This window comes from Triturus cristatus, chromosome 4_1 (genome assembly GCF_964204655.1).
Source record: "Triturus cristatus chromosome 4_1, aTriCri1.1, whole genome shotgun sequence".
NCBI lineage: Eukaryota > Metazoa > Chordata > Amphibia > Caudata > Salamandridae > Triturus > Triturus cristatus.
Genome location: NC_140585.1, coordinates 310,462,708 through 310,487,389, shown reverse-complemented (window position 1 = coordinate 310,487,389; position 24,682 = coordinate 310,462,708). Strand labels below are relative to the sequence as shown.

At 46.8% G+C, this 24,682-nt stretch overlaps 1 long non-coding RNA gene across 1 annotated transcript in view; it reads left to right on the top strand.

The window, feature by feature from the left end:
* The window catches only part of LOC146854843 (uncharacterized), a 28,657-nt gene extending 7,078 nt beyond the window's left edge, over positions 1 to 21,579 (top strand). Inside the window, exon 2 of the long non-coding RNA XR_014981227.1 lies at positions 19,054 to 21,579. This is a non-coding gene — a long non-coding RNA (uncharacterized LOC146854843). The remainder of the gene's footprint in view (positions 1 to 19,053) is intronic.
* The last annotated feature ends 3,103 nt before the right edge of the window (positions 21,580 to 24,682 follow it).

Sequence of the window (24,682 nt, the reverse complement as noted above, 5' to 3'; positions counted from 1 at the left end):
CCCACTTACGAAAGAGCTTTGTTAAGGAGGTGAGAGCCCGCCTAAAGTCTGAATCCCCACATCCCGATCTACCCCATAAAGTAGCAATTTCTCCTGACATAGATTCCTCCATGACCACTTTCCTTAAAAAATACAAAAAGGATCCCAAGAAAGGAATCGATCGCGCCCTTCGGGCGTGTCAAGATAAGGTTCTTGACCTTGCGGGCCCCTTAGCAAAATTTCTCGAGTTAGCCCTACAGGCGCAAGAAACAGGCCATTCACCCTCAGGTGTTGGCGGGATGGGCTCAACGAGCAATATGTATGCTGGGCAATGCCAATTGCCAATTGCGCCTTGGCTTCTGAGTGATGCAAGTCTGTCCTTCTAAGGATTGATCCACAACTGGTGGAATTGGCCACGGCAGAACCGGGCCCACTGGCGGAAGGTCAGCTCTTTGGTGACAAATTTGTAAAGGACATTGCTAAATTTGTGAACACTTTTGCCTCACTCGACAAGTCTCAATCCTCCTTGAAGAGAGTGTTTCATCAGGTCTCTGGTAGGGCGGAGTAGAGGACGCTCGACCGGCCGCTACTCCAACCCCAGTCCTCAAAGAGGTTTCGCGCCCAGACGCCAGGGTTATACCCAAGAGCCTGAACAGGCTGGTTTCTATCCCTCCAGATCGCGTGGATACAGGGGCCGCTTCAACCGAGGTGTCAACCGCGGCTACAAAAACTTTGAGTCCCAGTCTTCTGGTAAGTCCTGTGTACCCTACGATTCCCCTGGGGGGCAGATTGTAGCATTTTGTTGTAAATTGGGCTCGCCTCACCACAGATGCTTGGATCTTGCAGACAGTTCAGGGCTACCAGATAGAACTTCTGGACCCCCCCAGGCCAACTGCTTCCTCCTCGACCTCTCCTTTTTTCCCTTCTAGAACAGAATTTTATAGACTCCGAACTTCAAGAGCTTTTGGACAAACAGGCTATTGCCGTAGGATCTTTCATTCCCAGAGGGTTTTGCAGCAACGTCTTTTTGGTGCAAAAGAAAGGAGGATGTCAGAGACTTGTGTTGAACCTCAGAGATTTCAACCCCTTTGTCGTCTACAGGCAGTTCAAGATGGAGGGCATCCATCTTTTAAATGATCTATTGCTGGAAAAGGACTGGATGGTCCGGTTGGACTTGAAGGATGCCTACCTCACGGTCCCAATTTGTCCCTCTCATCAGAAATTCCTTCAATTTCAATGGAAAGGACAATGGTACCGGTATCGTACCCTCCCTTTGGTCTATCATCAGCCCCATGGGTTTTCACAAAACTCCTGAAACCGGTGGTCTCCCGACTGCGAGAGATGGGGGTGCGCATGATTGTCTATCTCGACGACATGTTGCTCCTGGCCCAAGATCGGAATCTACTGCTCACTCACTTGGAGTGGACAATGTCCCTATTACAGGATCTGGGGTTCGTCATCAACCTCAAAAAGTCAATGATGATTCCGAGTCTCCGACCCAACAAATAGAATTCTTGGGTTTCCAAATACATTCAGTCTCTGCCCAACTTCTCCTCCCTCTGCCCAAGATCAGGTCTATCAAATGGGAAATCAGATCCACTTTGTCCAAGCAGATGATTTCCTTGCGAGTTTTGGCGAGGATCGTGGGCCTACTGGCCTCCTCCATTCAGGCCATCTTCCCGGGTCCCCTACATTATCGAGCCCTTCAGCGGCTCAAAATACACTACATCCAGAAGAAGTTTCATTACGACCACCTCATTCCTTTATCTCCAGACGCTCGAGAGGAGCTTCTGTGGTGGCTGGAACACATGTCGGCCTGAAATGGAAGGGCGATTTTCGGCGCCGCTCCGGATGTAATTATCAAATCCGACGCCAGTCGCTGGGGCTGGGGCGCTCGGTGTGGAGACTTTGCCACAGGCGGACGATGGTCTGCCGACGAGTTAAGGCTGCACATCAACTGCCTCGAGTTGTTAGCAGGCTCGTTTGCGATACGATCGATATCTCCCCTGAAGAGCAATTGTTGCATCCTTCTCCGGATGGACAATGTGTCAGCGGTGAGATATATCAATCGGTTAGGAGGGACGAGGTCCCAAATGTTGGTCAACATTGTGAAGGAGTTCTGGTATTTCTGTCTAAATCACAAAATCACGGTCATAGCGGAGTATCTCCCGGGCAAGCTCAACCAGGTAGCAGATTGGAACTCCAGGTTCCTGAGAGATTACAGCGATTGGAAGCTTCACCCCACGCTGTTTGCGTAGATCATGAGTATGCGAGGCCCCTGCAGGATAGACCTTTTTGCCTCTCGCCTCAACGCTCTTCAGTTAGAGACCGGACCCGATGGCGATGGGAACGAACGTGTTCCTTCAGCATTGGGGCCCACAAAGGAATTATGCCTTCCCTCCGTTTGCCCGGATCCCGAGAGTGGCGGCCTTTGTCCGTCGTCAGACGGCTTCAGTAGTGTTGGTGACACCGTTGTGGAAGACTCAGTCGTGGTTTCCCACACTATTGGAGTTGTCTGTGGATCTTCCTTTTCAACTCCCGACTTTCCCGACGATTCTCCAGGACCCAGTGGGAGCTTGCCACCCACTGATCCTGCAGAACCAACTACCTCTCATGGTGTGGACGCTCTCAGGAGGCACGAGAGCATTGAAAGCCTTTTCACAGGCAGCTGCCAGTTTTATACGACAGGCTTGGGCTCCGTCCACCCGAAAACGATATTCAGCTTCATGGAAGCGATGAGTGGGTTGGTGCCTTTAACGGCAGGTGGATCCCGTGGGATCAGATGTGACTGAAATTTTGAATTTCCTTTTGGAATGCGCTGAATCAGGGCTTGCTTACAGGTCAGTTAACAATTTTAGATCAGCTATCTCGGCGGGCCACGACGCTATTGACGGTAAACCAGTAGGGCTGCATACCCTCGTGTGTAAGTTGCTTAAAGGGGTCAGAGTGGCCAATCCCCCTCGACCCAGGTTTTCGACCAGATAATCCGGCGCTTTCCTTAAAACAATTGTCGGCCAAACTCACTATGCTGTTATGTCTGATCTCCTGTCGTAGAGTCTCGGATGTGCAAGCTCTGGATCTGGCAGGTAGAATTTTTTTCTCCACAGGGTGTCTCTTTTATCATCACGAGGCGGACAAAAACAATGTCACGTTCGGTAGAGTATCCTGCTTTTCCTCACAATAATAAATTATGTGTTTTGCATTGGCTAAAAAGTTATGAGGAACGCATACTTGTCCATAGGACTGATCCTTTGGGGCAATTGTTGATTGCAATTCAAAAATCTTACAGACCAGTATCAGCTGCCACCTTGGCCAGGTGGGTTCGATGGGTGATGTCAGAAAATGGCATTGATGTTTCCATCTATGGCGCTCATTCTACTAGGGGAGCTATGGCCTCTAAAGCGTATATGTTGGGATCTCGTTTAGAGGATATTCTGAGAGCGGCTGACTGGTCGATGGATTCTATGTCCAAAATGGTTTATTATAAGCCTATATCGCATGTTTCTTCTGTTGTTATTGATGAGCTTTGAACCAGCATAATCAGAAGCCTCCGGTCCTGACATAGAATACAAAATTTTACTGCTATCGCGACAAGAATTTTAGATTCTATTAAGGACACGGAGGCGAGGATTATCCCACCCGTTGAGACAGTGGTATCAACTGTTAAGTTGTATTGTTATATTCATAACAGATTATTGCCCACTCTTAAGGAATCAAGTTTGTGGGTTCCCCTTTTTTCAACCTTGTTTCTATTTTCAGGAAATGACTCTAACAAGAATTGAAGTAATGCTCCGGCTGGAGATGACTTTTCCTGTGGGCGAAGAGGTTGATCTCAGGACTGAGAAAGGACTATAACAAGATCTGAAGTACTACTCTGACTGGAGGTGGATCCCCCTTATGAGAAGATGTTTTTTCTTTGGACTGGTTGACTATATTCTCCGTTGAGAATTCTAAAGAAACTGTTTATCGCTCCGTTGAGAGTTGAAGTTGCTGTGATGTTTCGTTCGGACTTATAGACTGGTTTTCGCAAAGAAAGAGGAAGACAAGGAAGTGTCTCTCTGTTTTGTATACTTTGACTGATTGCCATTGGCTGTTATGAGGAGGCGTGGTTCAAAGCCTCATGGGATGTGATGTTTTTTACTTATGTAGTTCATTTTTCATTGGCTGCTGAGTTCAGTAAAGAAATTGAGAAAGCATAATCCTAGCCTCCGTGTCCTTAATAGAATCTAAAATTCTTGTTGCGATAGCTGGAAAATGTTGTATTCAGAAATACGGAGTGTTGACAGTCATTTCGATGAGCCATGGTTTCTTGTATGTTAGAAGCTCAATTGTAGAGTGTGCTTAGTCCAATCACGGACTGTAACACAAAGATGTTTATTTTATGCCCCTGACACACCTGCACTCAGGCGCACCTTGCTTTCTTGGTATTAAAGACATGCTTATAAAGCATTGTTAACAGTCCGTGCCTGGCAAGCACTCGAACTGACTGCCCTGCCTGCCCTGCCTTTGGTATCACGTGCTTGGTGCAACTGGACGGACCGAAATCATTGCCGTGGCATTGACAGAAAGCCACTGACTTCTATTTGCAATATTGTCTGTGGTACTTATACCCTTATAAGGTGTTATATGCAGCGATTTATTACATCAACACCCCTCTTTCACGATTTGGAAAAGCCTCTACTAGATATATGTAAAGGAGACCCTGGGCCCATAGCAGTGAGCACTTCAGACGTGACGGGTAAAGTTCCATCACTTCACCTCTCCCCCACTCCCGTTCTTATCTCTGACGCCCCAGGTGTAAGAGACGAGGCAAAAGTACATTGCCTTATTTGTTTTCCACCCTGGCCTCTGAAATGTCACTCCAAACCTGCTTTTCCTCACTGCAGGCGATTTAAGAAACATAGCTTGACTTTCAAGCCAGAACAGAAAATCTGGCTCTGCAATTCGGGCAATTCTTTTAAAAAACTTCATTCGGAGCAGCAGAGCTTTAAGTAGGCTGTGGACCTGCCAGTGATTAACAAGCATGGTTTTATACGTTTTATTTATGTTTCAAAACCCAAAACATAAATAAAAGGCATTGTCATTTACAATGCCAGTAGCTCAAACTCACGTAAATGCGAGACCTGTTGCATTGCAAATGCTTGTTTTTCTTTGTTCCTTCTCTCATTCCGGGGCTTCACATGCCATCAGAAAGAAAAGAACAAGCATTGGCAAAGCCAATAGGTCTGGTTTTAATGTGCTAATACATGTAAACAGGGCTTTAAGTGGGGTGAAAATACTGGGGGCGGGGTCTCTCAAAGGGACATGGCTAGTGTAATTAAGGGTGTGGCTTAACAGTAAGCTAAAAATCTGTGCTTGCATCCAGATATATAATACAACAAGTAATATCACAGCTACAGCAAGCCAAAACTATTGACTTTGTCAATGGTTGGTAGTTGCATAAGCAACAACTATGACTTCGTTGAATATAATGACAATCCTTCAGTTCTGAAATGATGAGACTGTGAAAGAACTTTAACGAGTCTCTTTGAAGTTACCCCAAAGGCAGTGAAGGGTGTAATGCCCGGCGCGCGACGAGGCGTTCTAACCTTCCGCGCTGCCGGAGTGCGCTAGCGCTGACGCGTGGCGTCAGACGCTAGCGGATATAAAATAAAGAGGCGTGGCCTCGGCGGGCAGTCGGAGCCGCGTGTGTAATCTAAGTCACCGGCTCCTGTGGTTATTTAGCGCGAGCGCGCCAATATGCTAATGGGGATGAAGTAAAACGCTACACTCGCGACGAAGGGTGTTTTGGACCCTGCTAAGGTGCCCATGTCCCCAGAAGGCTGAGGGTCTGCTCCATGCTGGTGGTCAGAGATTGATGTTCTCCCCCTGGAGGCCCTGCAGAGGCTGCTGGTGCTGCGCGTGGGCCGGAAGGTGAGAGCCCCATCCATGTGCCCCCTGGAGCGTTACCCCAAGACCACGTGGTGGCTGAGTTAGCTCGGTGCTTGCCAGCAGATGGAGCCGGCCCACGCCCTGTTGCTGCGTCCGGGCTCCCAAGTCCCTGCAGCTGGATCCATGAGTGAAGTGTCCCCGCATAGTGGAGGGGTGAAGGTGGGCCACACCAGAAGCGCGTAGGGTGTCGCCCCATTTGCGTCCGTCCAGGGGAAGTGAGGCAGGCAGCTTCCGCAGCACGCTGAGCACGTGCCAAGATGGCGTCGATTCCCGCCCTGGAGCCGTTTGTCGTCGATGGAGCCCCGTCGACCCTTGCCCCGCTCTGGAGGGATTGGACAGACCGCCTACAAATATACTTTGAGGGGGCAGGCATATCGAGGGAAAGACGCAGAGCTTTGCTACTCCACCTGGGAGGCAAGGACATTCACCGCATCTACAAGACCATCGTGGAGGCTACGCCGAAGACTTACCTCACGCTGCTGAACGCTCTAAATGCCCATTTCGAACCCATGGCGAACAGAGACTATGAAAGATTTATCTTTCGTCAAGCCAAGCAGGAGGCGGAAGAGTCTCTAGATGCATTCCACGGCAGACTGAAAGAGCTAGCCAGCACGTGTGGGTTCCGAGATGAGCAGGAGGAGATCCGAGGTCAGATCATACAAGGGTGTTATTGCTCCAAGCTCCGAGTCACCATCCTCCAGGAAGACGGCAAGCCCCTGGCGGACATCCTCACACTAGGCGGGTCAAAGGAGCTATCGCAGGCGAGGGCTTCGCACATGGAAGCAGCCCTGCATCGTCCCGTTAAGACTGAACAAGTCCAGGTGGCCGCAGAGGTGAATGTGGTACGGCCCAAGGGAAGACCTGCCGGAGGGAAAAGACAACCGGACACAAAAAAGAAAGAATGCGGGTACTGCGGAGGCCAGCCCCACCGCATACAAGATTGTCCGGCAAGAGGGAAAAAATGCAGCGCGTGCGGATGGATGAACCACTTCGCAGCGGTGTGCAGGTCCACCAGAGTCAAGAAAGAGGCTGCACATGCGGTGCGAGAAGAGGCGGATAGCGAAGACATGGACGATGATACCGAGGAGTACCCAGTCCACTACGTGTTCGCGATCAACCAGCCACAAAGGAAGAAGCGCAGACTTCCAAAATGTCGCATCTTGATCCACCAACAGGAAATAAAAGCGACCATTGATACAGGGGCGTCCATTGAGCTGATGGCCACCAACGTCTATCACCAGCTACGCACCAAACCCCGGCTGCGAGAAGCAAAGATCCGAGTATTCGCATACGGACAGAAGACGCCCATCCCTCTCATCGGGTGTTTCAAGACGGAACTGCAACATGGGGAGAGGAAAATAGGCACCACCATCTATGTCACAGAAGAGGGCAGTGGTATGCTGTTGAGCGGGCAATCGGCCGATGAGCTGAGACTGATATCGTTTGCCATGGCGGTCCTAGAGGAGGAGCTGGATACCATCATGGAGGAGTTCGGGGAAGTGTTCAAAGGAATCGGGTGCCTGAAAGGGAAGGAAGTGTCCTTACATATTGATCCATCTGTCCAACCGGTGGCGCTGAGGCACAGGCGAATTGCGTTCCATCTGATGCAAAAGGTCGAAGAGGAGCTGCAGGGTCTGGAAAAACAAGGCATCATAGAGAAGGTCAGCGGACCAACCCCATGGGTGTCCCCGATCGTCATTGCCAGGAAGCCAAAACAGCCCGGACAGGTCCGCATCTGCGTGGATATGCGCCTCCCCAACGCCGCCGTAAAAAGGGAACGACACCTGACGCCCACTATTGATGACATCTTAGGGGAGTTGAATGGGGCCAGGTGGTTCTCACAAATGGACCTCAGATCAGGCTACCACCAGCTGCCACTCCATCCAGACTCAAGGTATATAACCACCTTCTCCACACATGTGGGCCTCAGACGGTATCGGCGTCTAAACTTCGGCATTTCGAGTGCCGCCGAGGTATTCCAAAATACCATTAGAGAAGTCCTCAGTGGGCTCCCTGGAGTGCTGAATGTAAGCGATGATCTGCTGATCTATGCGTCAACCATAGAGGAACACCACCAGAGGTTGAGGGGGGTCCTCAAGAGAATCCAGGAGTCAGGCCTGACTCTGCACCGGGAGAAGTGCCAATTTTTGCAGAACAAGATTAGCTTCTTCGGGTACACGTTCTCGGATCAAGGAGTGGCCCCAGACCCGGACAAGGTGAAGGACGTTCAAGAAGCCCCAGCCCCAACAAACATCTCAGAAGCAAGGAGTTTCCTGGGCATGGTAAATTTCTGCGGACGCTTCATCCCCGACCTCTCCAACCTCACCAAACCTCTCAGGGAGCTGACAAAATCAACGACCACATGGCAATGGGGCCCCGAACAAGAGCAAGCTTTTCAAGCAACGAAAGCAGCCCTTTCCGCAGACACCACCTTGTCGTACTTCGACCCTGCGAAACCCACCAATGTGGCGGTGGACGCAAGCCCCTATGGTCTGGGAGCGGTGTTGGCTCAACTTCAGAGAGATGGAGAGTGGGCCCCCATCGCCTACGCAAGCCGGTCTTTGACTGAGACAGAACAACGCTACTCGCAGATTGAGCGAGAGGCCATCTCCATCCACTGGGCCTGTAGACATTTTCACGTATACTTGTATGGCCACCACTTCACGGTGGCGACGGATCATAAGCCCCTCATACCTCTCTTCCAAGGGTCAGCATCGAAACCACCACCCAGAATCGAAAAATGGATACTCCAATTACAAGGGTACGATTACCGGGTGGAGTACAAGCCGGGAGCCACAAACCCGGCAGGATTACCTTGAGGTACCCGCGGCAAGCCACCAGGGAAGAAAGGGAAGAGGCGAAGGACACAGAGGAATATGTACGGTTAGTGACGGAGCGATCACGGCCCCTTCCGATGAGTCTAGCCGCAATCATCGAAGCGTCAAGAAGAGACGAATGTCTGCAAGCAGTGGCGATGCTGTCAAGTCAGGGGATTGGAAGGCCATCCAAGAATCGCTAAACAGGAGGACACCCAAGCCAAAATGACACTGGAATCCATCCTGAGAATAAAGGGAGAACTGTCCATGGACGGCCAAGGATGTCTTCTACGAGGCCCCAGACTGGTCATGCCGGCCAGCCTCGCCCAGCAGGCTGTAGACCTAGCCCACAGAGGACACCAAGGAATGGTGAAGACCAAGAGCAGGCTTAGAACCAAGGTATGGTTCCCTGGCATGGACGCTATGGTAGAGCAGACCGTGAAAACCTGCAATTGGTGCCAAGCGGCAGGACAGCCGGACCGCCCTCACCCAGTGGTGACAGAAGCAAACCCCCAGAGGCCGTGGGAATGTGTGAGTGCCGACTACGGACACCTCCCAGATGGACGTTATGCACTAGTCATCATCGATGATTTCACCAAGTACCCAGAGGTTGAAATAGTGGGGAGCCAGGCAGCCACGGAGGTGATTGCGAAGTTTGAGAAAACCATCGCCACTCATGGCATATTTGAAGTGGTCAAGACTGACAACGGACCCCCCTTCCAGGGGCAAGAATTTGCAGAGTACCTCAGGAGTTGGGGGATCCATCATCGCAAGGTGACATGATGCTGGCCCCAAGCCAACGGAGAGGTTGAAAGATTTATGCGCACCCTCAAGAAGACAATACGCATAGCCATGGCGGTCGGATCTCCCTTGGAAAGGGCGATTTATAGTTTTCTGAGGGAATACAGGATGACCCCCCATGTCACGACGGAGGCAGCGCCGGGAACGGCCACCATGGGAAGAATAGTGAGTGACACGCTTCCCCACCACCCTACCTGGGTTCCTGTACAGGCCAGTAATGAGAAGACTCTGGCCAATCGGACTCGCTCGAATGATCAAGCCAGCCGGTAGAGAGGAGCCAAGGAGTCAACGATCCAAATGCAAGATCAAGTGTACGTCAAGGACCGATACCCTGGAAGCAAGTTCAGACTTCCTTTCGAACCACGAACATGGACCGTCGCCCGCCGGACAGGCACGATGGTAACCGCCCAGAGAGGAGCTGAAACTGTCACCCGGGATGTGTCTTTTTTCAAGAAAGTCCATCCTAGAACGAACTCAGGTCCCGGGCTCGAGCCAGAGGGACGAAGCCCAAGCCAACCGTGAATCCCTGTCCCTGCCAGCCACTCCTGGGGGTAACCTGCCTAGCTGCTCCCCGTCCCGGGAGGAGCGCAACACCCCAAAGCGCAGGACCCCAGAGGTGGCTCTGTGCAGAGGCGGCCAATCTCGCTATGGCCTGCGGGGGAATCCCACACCATCGTCCCAGCTGGCTGACTATCTGGTGTAACCCGCAAAGACTGGCAGACTGGTAACAGATCCATCGTTCATTTGTATTTGTGGTAATGGTTTTGTTGTTTTGATAAAGTTTGGAAGGAATGTAATGTCCGGCGCGCGACGAGGCGTTCTAGCCTTCCGCGCTGCCGGAGTGCGCTAGCGCTGACGTGTGACATCAGACGCTAACGGATATAAAATAAAGAGGCGTGGCCTCGGCGGGCAGTCGGAGCCGCGTGTGTAATCTAAGTCACCGGCTCCTGTGGCTATTTAGCGCGAGCGCGCCGATATGCTAATGGGCATAAAGTAAAACGCTACAAAGGGCAGCACTGCTGCAGAGTTCAGATTTTTTTTCACACCCAGAGGGTGAGGGCAAAAATGGAGAGCCTGATAGGGACCGGTCTTGACACCTGCTTTTTAGGACTGCTGGTGCTCAGCACCGGCGCCTTCCGGCCCACTTAAAGCCCTGACTGCATGTAAACACAGGCATTCACAAATGCTGTTAAATCTGATGCGCGCTTAAATGTTGTTAATCATTTTAAAACCAGCCCTATTTATTTTGGCAAGGTTGCCGAAAACTAGCAAGAAAGATTGCTTTCCGTATATAATACATATAGAAGACATTTAATTGACAGCGACAGTGTGGGGCTCGCTTGTACTTTTCAGATGTTAAATAGTCCCTCATGCATCCCATGGAAGTACTTCCTGGCAGGGGGAATGCTACACTAAACATCCGATAGCTGGAGGTAAGAGAGACATTCTCTTCTGGGTGCATCCAAAGCCCACACTGTGTATATTTGGGTAAAAATACGGCCTTGCATTCTTAGCCCTACTGCTTTTCTGACCCAACTAATATCCCTGGTGGGTGGACTGAAGGAACAAAGCTAACTTGAGGATTGTTCGCATGCTGGGGGTTTAGCACAAGAAACTTGCATTGTGGTACTAGCTGCCTCTAAATCTTCATGTAACAAATGAGCGATAGACTGGAGCAGCTCAAGACAAGCATTGGAATAAGTCCAAGTAATGAATGTATCACATCCTCTCAGATGGCAGCTTTGTAAAACACTGGCTTACAGCAGAATTCGTTGTTCGGATAATATACTGGTAGAATACTATATTTAAGGTGATAAACGAGACCCCTTTTCAATTAGTAACAGTTCTCCATTGAGAATCAACACATTCAAATCACAAGTTGGTAATGGAGATCACAGGGTAGACATGTGAGGCTCACAGCGTTAATGTTTTAAATCTTTCGGTTCTATGTTAGTCAGGAAATGCGTTTTGTGGTCTACTTGCTGGGCCAATGGTGCGAACTAGCGCACAGTATTTTACATGCTTTCGTGTAGAACACAAACACCTTTTAAGCAGTAGTGGCTGCTACCGAACAGGGGTGGTAGGCCGGGGATGGGGTGGAGAGCACAATAAGAACAAACAAGCATTGGCATAGCCAATAGGTCTCGCTTTTGGGACCTTCTAAGTATTTAGTTATGCAGCACAATATCCTTGGTGCAACAACTTTTGCGTGGCTAAACACTTATAAGGTCCCAAAGGCGAGACCTATTGGCTATGCCAATGCTTGTTTTGTATGTGTCTGACCAGTTCCCCATGCTGCATGCTGTCATGGGCCGAAGCAGAATCTGAATTAGACTTGAACAAGACAAATGGCTGAAGAAGGCTGAGCCACATCCACATTACGTATATATTTGTATGCATTTCTTTTTTTTTTTTTTTTACAATAGCCTGGTAGAGAGCTAAAGCTGTCAAACAATTCGTAAAAATCAGTTCAACACACACAGCTAAGTACTGTGCATAAAACTACAAATATCTCCAAAATTATAGCTGGTTCATCAATATGTAACTCCTCCTACAAGGGTCTATCAAGGATTATCACATTGCAGATCATCTACTCCCAGTGTTTGTTTGAAGGAATGTATGACGGTATTTTACATGCATTCAGGACACATGCATTCAGAACGCCGTCTTTACTATGAACACGTCTTTCGGGCGCATTTGTTCAGCACGCAAGTTGTTTTGACCACTTGCCTGGTGTAGGGGGATGCTGGAATAGTTTAAGTTACGATTCCAACTCCAGTCTGCACATCAGTAGGGAAGGTGTTGGACTTTAATTCCAACACCATTCCACCAATGTGCCCCCCCCCCCGAAAAGCAAATCGTTATTATGACTTTTGTGCTGAGCGAATGCGTGCTAATTCCATGTTCGTTCTATTGCCGGTGCTGTGTTGGCACAGCGTGATTTCGGCTGTGTCTGAAAAGACTTTCCCAGTTTGAAGAGTTAACTAAAACCCAAACCTATATCTGTGAGATTCCATGTAAAATACTTTTTTACAGACCTTAACAGTCTACCAACTATGTACCTGTTATGCCCTTTTGGCAGAATAAGTAAATCAGGTATACTGTGTTTTTGCCATGATTTTTCACAACAACAAGATCAAAACTGTGGCATAAGGTAGAACATTTTACGGTGACCAGTCAGGCCTATATCCTTTCTTAATGGCTTCTCACTACAATCATCTTGGGCCTACTGTATTGAGCATTAGATGTACCAGGATGCAGAAAGTACAGTATATGCATTCTTTTTTAGCAGAAGTTTGCTCATTCTCCTCACTCAAAATCTTGCAGAGTAGATCATCAACATCTGGGTGATACTCAGCCTCTCTCTCTCAGTACTGTATTTTGTCATTCTAAGTGAGGATGAAACCCTAATCCCATATTATATTTTGGGGTGCTGAATCAATTTGCATTTCCAACTTTTTCTTCAAATAACTGACCTACAGGAGGAGATCCTGCGTCTTCAAAGAGGGGACTTCATGTTTATTCTGGACTTAAAGAGTGACCTACTATCATCTCATCAAAAGTACCCGTGGTTTGTGGTGAGTGCAACACATTATCAGTTCAAAGTTGTACCATTTAGCAGAGCCTGCTCCATGGGTGTCCACTAAATGTCTGGTGGTGACAGCAGCACGCCTATGTCAATCCATATGTGGACGATTAGCTTGTCAATGGGGAAACCTTTAAGTTATGGCAGGCAGACAGTGCAAATAATATACTCCACAATTTGGGCACTAAAATAGCAGTTGCAAAATCACACCTACATCCAAGCCAATTTTTTAAAGGCAACTGTGAATTTACTCGTGGCAAAGATATACCCACACACCAACGAGTTCATATTTTTCTGAAAAAGATCCGATCTCTTTACCATGTTTCGTGATCTCTGACCGAGGGGACAGTTATGCACCCAATCCAGTAGTGTCTGTCTCACCAGTGATCACAAGTGACAGAGACTTGGTAGCACTAGGGCTTTAAGTGGGATGAAAAAACTAGGGGGTCTCTCTAGGGGGCGTGGTCAATGTAATTAAGGGCGTGGCTTAAAACACGAAGCTAAAAGTTTGTGCTTAGCATAGTGTGCCGCCCAACTGGCATGTTGTTGTTTCTGTCATTGCATCCAGATATATGATACAACAAGTAACATCATACTTACAAGTCAGGACTATTGGCTTTGTCAATGGTTGCTAGTTGCATAAGATAAATAAGCAACAACTGTGGCTTGTATATAATATTGAAAAAGCTTCCACATAAAGCCCTGGCGACACCAAGACAATGTTGTTGCTCCTTATTTCCGAAAAGAGAAGAAAAATCCAGAGAGAAAATGACTCTCTTTAAAGGATTTCCCTATAACGCTGGAAAAAAACGGACCTTCTGTGCCAGGGCACGAAACAGAGCCCTACAGAGACCCGTTTCGAGGCCTCCTTAAAAAAACTGTCGGTGCTCAGACCCAGTGAGACCCGGCCCACTTAAAGCCCTGGGTAGCACACATGTTCAGTATAAACTAAAGTAACGGAACACGCACAACCTTTTGCCGGGCAGAATAGTTGACGGGCTCGGGGGGCATAGGAGATAACGCACAGATAAAACAGTCATGGACTAGCTGCGGAAACAGAAAGAGACACACTCATTACAGTTGTAAGCAGTGTCAGGCGTAACTCGGCATTGGGCTCTGAAGGCTGTGCGTATCCTGTCATAGTGTGTCCAAGGAACAGGCAACACCTTTCCTGACGTGTTACAACAAAATGGTCGCACACTGCTGACCTACCTGCGTGTTACCCCAAAGAACTGTGGTCCCTGTAGTTAGCGTCGGCGGATACACCTATGCTCGTGTCGTGAGTGCAAGTGTGAATAGCGTTAGCCATCCCTGGACACGTGTTTCGAGGTAGTTGCCTCTCGTCAGCAGGGAGTAGGAAAGAGTGTAGGGTTGCAATGTAAGCTGCTAAAATCATTATCAGGTCTAGTACCTCTCGTAGCAACGCAGGTGCGTAACCTGAGTCCGTCGACTCCCCGGCTCAGAGAGCCACTAAATAGTTACAACAAAATGGTCGCACACTGCTGACCTACCTGCGTGTTACCCCAAAGAACTGTGGTCCCTGTAGTTAGCGTCGGCGGATACACCTATGCTCGTGTCGTGAGTGCAAGTGTGAATAGCGTTAGCCATCCCTGGACACGTGTTTCGAGGTAGTTGCCTCTCGTCAGCAGGGAGTAGGAAAGAGTGTAGGGTTGCAATGTAAGCTGCTAAAATCATTATCAGGTCTAGTACCTCTCGTAGCAACGCAGATGCGTAACCTGAGTCCGTCGACTCCCCGGCTCAGAGAGCCACTAAATAGTTACAACAAAATGGTCGCACACTGCTGACCTACCTGCGTGTTACCCCTGACGTGTCCCGCTGACTTCACAATGTGATGTACTTGAGAGCCGAACACTGTACTGCTAGAGCAGTGTTTCCAACTGTAGAACACACCACAAACAGTTCTATTTGTTGCAGGCAAAAACGCGAAATGTTAAAACCTCTCAAGGTGTCCTAATCCGTTTATCCACTGAAGCTGAATTAAATTACTGCTAAATTGTTATCAAGAAAATTGATTTGTAAAGAGTGGCAAGATATTACAAAATAGCAAACAACTCATGAACCCGCTCCTGAAAATATTTTACACCACTGTGAGAAATACAGTGATATATCAGTATGGGAGATATTACTGTTGCGGAGATCTATGGGACCACACTGTAGATTGAAGACTGACGAAGATGTAACTATCCGTCTTAAATAAAGAATAAGCGTGCGCGCCTCGCACAAGTAGGGGGTGGGGGGAGAGTGCGGCCGAGAGCAGGCAGCTTTTCCCTTGCGGGAGCGAGCTCAATAATTGCTAACATATGGCGCCGCTCGCTCCCGCAAGGGAATCGCCAGACGTGCATGCTTTGCATTGAAAGCAATGCAACTCGTGCACGTTTTTGCCTGCAAAGCTGAATCGATTTCAAGAGGTCTCTTTCCTATGCAGCGCATGTGCGCTGCGTAGGCGAGACCTAAAAATAATAAGGGAGGTACTCTAAATTAGTCATTTGGCTCAGATAAGTGTTTGAGCAGTTATTCGGGGGTCCAAACCTGCTCCTCGCATTAATTGATCAATAGGAGCGCCTCCTTGTGGTGGAATAGCCTAAATGATTCTCATCACACAGCAGAGATCTGAATGGTGTCACATTTATAGTTCAGGGTATGACCAGGCGTGACATTTATCATGCTGTAAATGAGAGATTGCATCGATCTTGATGTGGGGCCTCTGTTGTCCAATGCTCTTTTTTTTCCTACCGGGAGCCAGTGAAGGTCCTTTAAGGGTTCTGAAATGTAGTGATGTTTAGAGATACTGAGAATAAACCTCTCAAAGCGTTTCAGACACCAGGAGGCAGTGAATAAGGTAGTGAGGCGGCACATTATCCAGACCTGATTGTGACTGACGCATGGAGGACCGTTGTCCGATCCCTGCTGGGGAGGATTTCTACAACTTTTCTTAGGGCATTTAGTGATCTTTTATCATCTTTAATCTAGGTGGTAGCCGATAAATATCTAGATAAAACCGATGGGTCACATGATGGTTTATTTATCAGGGGTGTAATGTTAGCTTGTTTCCAACAGGTGGCGACAAGCCCAGATTCCAGAGAGAGTTTAAAAAGGTGCTAAGAAATGGGCAGAGAATGCCAAGGCTTCTGTGGGTTCTTCATAATTACTTTCTTTTGAGTAAAACGTCTTTGGAACACTTCTTGCCGATTACCAGGGTGTGGCGCTCTTCACCTATTTCTGAATAAAATTAATCATAGGGGCCTCACAAGGAAGACGTGTGACAATGACATTATTTAGTCCTCATGGTTGTATGAAGTCCAGATTGTCAGTCTGACATGTCTCACTTTTAATCCTTTACGTGCTGTCTTTTATTCTTAATCGTGATGTTGGCCTGACAGGCGCCAGCAAAAGGCTTTAGAGTTGGTTCAAATATAACAAATGGCACCACGCTCAAACTGAAATGATTTGCTGTGCATCCTTGGCTCAAGCGTCACTTCCGGCTTTACTATGTCCCAGGCCTGAGTCTGGTAGCAGGGGTGAGGGCATGCATGAGGTGGACTCCTGTTTTCAACAACAGCAGTGGCGGCTGCTGCATTTGGAAGTGGTGAGCAAAAAGGTAAATATTAGTGGAGGCTGGACTGTGTAAGTCTGTGACTGCCATGCCATAATCGTTAGACTCAATAAAATGCACTCCATGTATGTTTATGCTAACTTCTTACGGTATTAAAATATGTGATTCAGCACACTGTTAGACTGAAGGTCAAACCCTCCCACCTCTATTTCTGGTCGCTAAGAAGCCTTCCGGCGCGGTTTTCTAATGCAAGCAGTCGCGAGCATGCTTCTGCTTCTTGAATAGATTTTCTACTGATGAAGCAGCAAAATCAACTCAAAATAGTTCCTCTATCTTGAAGAATTTAATATTGTCATATGGTCAAAATAATGTTGCAAATATTCATGTATTATATTTTTATTGTTTTGCGTGTGATTTTATGGTTCCGGACGAATAAAGACTCGTTTGACTTGAACTCAAAATAGTTTTTCGAGTAGATTTTCTGTCAAAGGACGGTTCAAGTCCTTTTTTTAGCGCGTCACACATTTTTTATTTGACTTTTTCTTTCAACGGGAAGTGCTACATAGGCTCCAACTTCCTCTTCCTGCACAGAAGGCTCCTCCTACCTCTTTGTCCGTCTCTTGTACACTTTTTATTTGGATTTGGAGGAGAAAGGATCAACCTCTTCTTGTTCTGAAATCCCTTTTACGTATACTATTGGTTTTTAAGGATTTCATTTTTTAAGAAATCAAGTAAGTTAAAAAACTTTTGGATAAGTTTGTTGTTTGACATGCACCAGTATTTCTTCCCCTTTTTATTTCTCTTAAAAATTTAAATTTGATTGTGGATGGTCTGCATTTGCATTTAGGGGCCAATTTTGCATTCACTTTATACTTTTTTCTAAGGGAAAACGTTTTCACATTTTTGGAAGGGCTGAGGCCTGGTTTTAAAGTAAATTTTCTCCATTGTCTTGTGTGTTGTTTGTACATTTTGCACTATTTTGCCCATTTTACTGTCTGGGGCCTAGACTATCCGCTGGTAGTTGACAGCCAGCACTATGCATTGGGAGTATATAAATAATTTTATGTATTTTATATGTTTTTTTAAAACATCTATTGATATATGGTTGGCCTTCGACTAAATGCAAAATGTTTTATTTTATTTTTATATAAAGTGTATTATAGTGGGGGCACTTTTTATGCCTTGGGAGGGTTGTGGTTGGGAAATATTTAAAGTGGACTTCATTTTCATTTTTGCCATAACCAAATTAATGGTAGTGTTTTCTTCTTTGTTTACTATGCCTCCTTTTTTTGCTGTCCAAGTGGCCTATTTTTTGTGCCAATGTGTGTGTGTGTTTGCCATAAGCAACCATTATGTCTTTGTTCTAGGCCTACTTTGTACTCCATGCCATGTGGCAGGGCAGCCAACTAGTGTATCCATTATGCTTATCCATTGTTCTCCAGGCAGTTCTTTGTTGTCCATGCCTTCTTGCTTGTTGAGGTGAACATGTGGGTTTTGTGTGGTCAGTGTGTACTGTAAATTCTTTTCGTCCGCTTTTTGAAGCCATTGTTCTAGGGGCATTGATAGAAGAGGCTTATGCCTTTTTGTTTTGTGTTCATTTTTTCTTTTTTTCCTGATGTGAGTTTAATGTGCTTGAGGATGATTGTAGTATAGTTTTTAATGTTTTTTTTCTTCATTTTTCTCTTGCCTCCCATAGGATTTTGCATAGTCCCTTGGGAGACACTAGCAATGATTATTTTTATTTCCATTTTTTTTCTGCAACCCCTGCCTGTTGTTGGTGTTTCATAGGTCATGGGTTCACACAAGCAATAATTTTGTAAGAATTATTACATTTTCCCCTGCGCTCCCTGCATGCCATTGATGGCTAGTCTCAGCCCATAGGTGTACACCAGCAATAATTCTATAAGAAGTGTTCCATTTTCCCCTGCACTCCCCCCCCCCCCCCCCCCACCACTATAGGTGTCTCATAGGCCATAGGGGCAACCCAGCAAGAGTTTTTTAAGGATTATTCACTTTTCCCCCACACTCCTTGCCTGCCATAGGTGACTCATAGGTGCAGACCAGCAATAAAATGTTAAGATTTATTTAATTTTCCCCTGCCCCCCTGCCTGCCATAAGTGTCTTATAGGTGCACACCAGCAAGAAGTTCTTAAGAATTATTCAATTTTCTCCTTACTCTCCTAGGCCTTAGAGGCACATAAAGTAACCTTTTCAATCTGTATGTTATTGAAATATTATATTTGTGCATAGTTTGGAACGGATACAGTAATGTTAATTATGATGACCTCACAAAATTATATTTTCTATAAATTCAAACAGCAAATGCCATGTTTCACTGAAATGTTTTCTTGTTTGTTTGCTGTTAGGTGCACAAGAGACAGACAGTACTGTCAGACAGAAAGCTGGCAGTGACACCCCCTGAGTTCTGTTCTGCTTCCGCTCGTGCAGCTACGTGGCAACTTCCTGCGCTAAGAAATAACTGAACAAAGATGTCCCCAAAGAAGGGTGTACCTGCCAAGAGAATGGCCATTGAGGAGGAGAAGAAGAATATTACACCCACTGTTGCGCCACCCTTCCCCTTTTTCAGAAAACATGATGTATCTGCTGCACCCCCCTATGGGCAGCAAAAGGCTGGGAGCAGCACTGCCGCATCAACAGCACCACCACACCCTAAGGCTAAGCCAGCAGCGGTTCATTTAGAGGAGTGTCAGGGCCACGCTCTCCCCCATTGCACGCCTTGTATTTATTTTTTGTTTTTTTTCAGGCAGCGTGCAAGCACTATCAGGCAGTTAGTCAGACCCTTGCTCTGCATGAGGATCCGGCAGATTCATGGCTCTTTTCACAGACACATCCACTGGTGTGCATGTGCTCCTGTCACAGTTTTTCTGAGCTTGTCTATTATCATTCCAAACCCTGTGCATCCTGCGATGTTGTAGAGCCACGCCCACCCGTGACATACAGCATCTTCGCTGATGGAACACAGCCTGGGCGCTTTAGGCTTCAGCCCTGTGCTTCCCTTGACTGTGTGTCATTCAATGAGAATGCGCCTTTCCCACCTTGTTACTGGGTGGTGTGATATCAGCAGCCGTCGCTGCCTGAGTGCACCTGACTTCTTTTGCACTACGAGCCCAGAGCTTGGAGAATTCCTTGCTAAGACCGAGAGCTAAAAGGTAAATTACTCAACAGAACCGTTCTAAGAGTTCCAGGCGTGAGTAAAACATTTAAATTAGTTGCATCAGCTGCAAGGCATTTTAGCGCCCGTCAGTGCATTGCTTTGTCTGGAAGAACAATGTGGGTTTCTCGTCATACAGCTGAGTGTCGCCAAAAGGACAGAACACCAATAACTGAAAACTGGAGTGCAAGGGGTGGCTGAAAATCATGTATTACCAGCACTGTGAGGGAATAAAGGAAAACATTTTGAGAGTATGAGGAGAGGACTGGTGCTCAGAATGCACTGTAAGCCTGGGCGGTGAACTCCGCTACGCTCGTGGAGTTTGCAGAGTTTTCCGCACTCCATGTTACGCAGAGCTCGCGGAGTTCCCAAAAACTCACGGAGCGGAGTTTTTTTCCTCGCTCGAGTTTGTCAACGTCAAGTTGGCAAGAGCGAGCGAGGAAAATCCTCCTCCGGGCGAGATTATTCCTCGTTTGCGATACTCAACATCAAGTTGGCGAGCGAGAGCGTGGAAAATAAACCTCCCGGCGAGATTTCTCAACGCAAGGGGATCAGGGTTCTCATTGCGAGTGGTGGCGTATGCTCGCGACTACTCGCGTTGAGAAACTGCCCGTTCGCGTTGAGAAAGCCGCTGCTCAAGTAACAATCTACTCAAGCGGCAGAAAAGAAAGCAGCGCCCACTTGCGCTGTGCATGGTGCCGTTCGTGATGATTGCACAGTGCGGACAAGCATCTGGCACTGAAAATCACAGTGACTGGCATTATTCTATCACACTCCGCCGCTTGCGGTGCTCCACATAACGCGGCAGAGTTTTTTTTCCACTTCGCGAAGTTTCGCGTAGCGCAACTCTGCGAACTCCATCCAGGGTTAAGCACAGGTGACCATGCTGAGTGCACTACTTTTCCCAGGTGAGACCCACTACTGTCTCTGCTCTAGTCAAGTGTTCTCTTTCTCTCTAATGCCACTAACCTGGTATCCCGTTCATAAGAAGGGAATAGGTAAGAGAGGGCGGAGTGAGGCATAGGAAAAAAATGATATAGAAAGAGTGAAAATGAATTAAAAGTGCAAAATATAACTAGGTGCAACAGAGAGAAAGAGAACATACAGGGAGAAAGAGAGAACTGCATCTGAGGAATTGTGTGCAGCTCAGCTTGTTTGCATCTCTGCACGCGAAATTATAAGTCAGGGAAATTGGGACTCCGAAGTACGTAGTGAGGTCATTCCGTGATAGAGAAAATGCAAAACACATAAATAAATGGGTTTAAGTTAATATCTATATTTTAAAGAAAGCAGCAGATTAATTTCTGCACACGAACATACTTAATTATTTAATTGATTGTAGTTTATTAAAACAGCAATATTTAAGTGGCAGATAGCCTAGTTTCAGAGAAACAGATACTCAGTAATAGTGTCAGGACCTGATGTAAAATCACAATTGTGGTAGCTAAATCCATCTGCGACAGTGCTATGAACTAAGAAGAGCATCTTTGAGTAAAAAGGCTGTTGTGCAATGGACAGCAAGGCCTACTGAAAACCTCTCTGCTATGCCTCCACATCCTGCAGTTTTTATCCTCATTTTCAATCTAAGTACGCAGAAAAAATAAAATGGCTTCCTAATAGTAGAGGCTGGAAAAGCAAGCAGTGCATCTATCTAGCCAGCAGCAACTGAAATTCAATTTGAAAAAAGATTGTGATTGTAAATAAAGAAGAAGTAAAGGAAGAGCTTTGCTTCATATTTCTTGGTGAAGTTTTTTCATATTTAAGGAAGGCATGCTGTCAGCACCCTTGAGAAGGCACATTTGATTCCACATGATAATCTTTGGAATATTTCAGGGGCATGCCGCCAGAAGGTTTAGATATTTAGGCAATTCTGTTCAACATTGTGCTATAAAATGCAACATTTGTCACTTTAGCCCCAAAAATGTCATGGGGAGATAACCTCCTCAAAAGAGGTCATACTTGGTTGATTTGCTAGCTAGCTTCAGTTACTGGATGGCAGTTTTAAAGTTTACCAGTCAACACTGGGCTAAGGCCAAGCCCATGTCTCTAAAAGATGCAGTTATTTCTGTCATGGCGACAAGCCGTGAGTCTGAACTGAATTTGTCCCAGCTGCAAACTAGTACCCAATCATTGCAGGAAAGTGGGCAACAGGTGGCACAGCCAGCTCCAGTTCTTCCTAATGTAGGAGCTAAACAGGAGATGGAGCTTCTTGCTGAGAAAGATGTTGCTCTTCAATCAGAAAATTAAAAGGGTACTCCACCCTCTTCCCCAAGCCCCCTTTTTGATGATCAGGACATGGATTTGACCTGCCTGAGTCTGAGACCTGCCCCAAGAGACAAGGAGAAATGAAAGTTCCTGAAAGCCATAGAATTATGGAAAGTGACAGTGATGACGACGAGCCAGTGATTGCCAGTATGGAGGGTGGTTCAGAGGACACTGAGATGACCCCTCCTATTCTACTTGTTCAGAGGGATGTGGGTCCACCACCGTAGGCTTTCATATTTGTAAGAGCTCCCTCAAAACCTGGATCCATCCTTACCACAGTTGAAGTACGCCATCTACTGCCATTTCTTCAGGCACTGGCAGTTGCATACAAAAAAAGTTATCTTCCCGCGTTTGGGGCTTCTTTACTGTTAGCATGCAGGAGAATAACTTTGCACTACGGTGCTAGCAGTCAAATGTCCCATCTGAGAAAACATTATGTAATTCAGTGGGAGGAGCACCTTTAAAAGATAGCTGGTGGTGGTGGTGATACGAGAGGGGAAGCACGAAGTTCATAGTGATAGAAGCAGAAGGGGGTCATGAGGAAGCAGAGGATGACAGCATTACACATGGAAGCTTTGTCCTTTGCAGTATGCAAGCATCACCCGCATGAGCAATTTCCAAATGGCACAAGACTCTAATACAGATACCGCCGTATAAAGTGATTTCTGCAAGACACACATTGAATCTAACCCCTCATGCTTTTCTCTGGAAGTCTCCTATTTCAGTGGCACCACAAACTAAATTAATCCAAGCTACTATTATGGGCATGTTTAAACACGAGAGGACCTACGAACGCAACCACCCACATTTGTACTGGACGCTGGCTAAAGTGTTAGAGCTGGACCTCCTGCTTTTTTTGTTTTGTAGAAGAAGTGGGATTTTTCGAATTTGTAGAGGCCATCTGCCTGAAATGAAAGGGTTCCCAGCTTTACCTACTTTGCCAGAGATGTTCTTCCAGCACTCCATCATGATGTGTTGCAATTGGTTGGCCAGGCTATGCAGCATTGTCCTACTCACGCTATCCACCTGACGAAAGACATATGGGCCAGTTGTCAAGCAACTAATTATAAGTGTATCACTGCACACTGGATCTCTTTTGTGGGGTTTAGGCAACAGCTAAATACAGATGTCAGCACTGAAGTAACTGATAAGGGAATTTGGCAGCATGTAACAGTGGTGACGCTCACCGTGGAGAAACCCCTTACAGCTGTAAACATCATGGAAGAGTTTAACAACAAAGTGTTTGAATGGCTTCAACCCAGACATCTCAGAACTGGATTTGTTATCACAGGCACATAGTTAAGACCATGGCAGATGGTGGATATTTCAGGGTCCCGTGTTTGGTGCATTGCACCAATCTGATGTGCAGGACTATCTAATAAAAGAAGACATAGGGCCTGATTTAGATCTTGGCAGATGGGTTACTCCGTCACAATGACGACTGATCCCTCCATCCGCTGAAATATAAATTTCATTATATCCTATGGGATTTATATTTCGGCAGATGCGATATCCATCACCAGTGTGATGGAGAAACCCGTCTGCCAAGATCTAAATCAGGCCCATAGTCTGCAACATACAGGCCACCTGCCAAAGAATCTGCACTCATTTCAGTCATTCTTTTAAAGCCTTAAAGGGTCATTCAGTATGTTAATACAGTACCGGTTAAATCCCTCATACAGGGTGTAGCTACCTTAGAACTCAAACTACTACATGCTGCAACGTCTGTTTGAGCAGTACAGACGGATCACTGTATATGTCCTTCAAAGCGGAGAGGCTGGAACTGGGAATAGAAAGGCAATGGAGATGGCCAAATGGGGGTTAGTCAAGTGCCAAACACAAATACTACTTCCTTTTAAGCTTTTTACACGGGGAGTCAGGTAGGAGGACAGTACGATGAGCCAAGCAATCCTGTTGTTCTACCTTCTGAAGGACCAGTTGAAAAAGGTGGAACAAAGGTTTGTTGGTGTAAAGGAAGAAGCATGAGTTGGTTCAGAGCTTAATCCTTTGATTGGCTGTTAATCCAAGGATGCAAAGAAAGATTGTGTCCTACAAAGAGTACATATGTACAACAGTACTTGGTACAAAAATAAACTGGCCACTTTCATTCCCATTTCAGAAGAGGACGTTTCACTTTATTGTTGGTTAAGCCAGAGACCCGGAAGAAAAATGGCTGGAAGTTAGAGGTCTGGGTAGAAGTTCCAGCATGCAACCTTCAACCTCCAGAGAGGTCTGTGCTGTTGATTCACAGCCAACATCATCATCACCAGCAACAGAAGATTCCGACCCAACCTCTGCAACAGCTCGGTTTAAAGTGGCAGGGCTTAAACAAGTGCAGAGGTAATGGCAACTGAGGTAGAAAAAGTGGAAGCACTAATGACCATCCAGAAGATTGTCAAAGACTATCTGGATGATTCAAAAGAGGTCTACCTAGATCAAAACCCATTGGTCTATCAGTATGGGAAGATGTGACAATGGCCAGAGCTCACACAGCAGGTTGGCAATAAAGATTCTGACATGTCCAGTAGCCAGTGTTTATTCTGAGCGTGCTTTTAGTG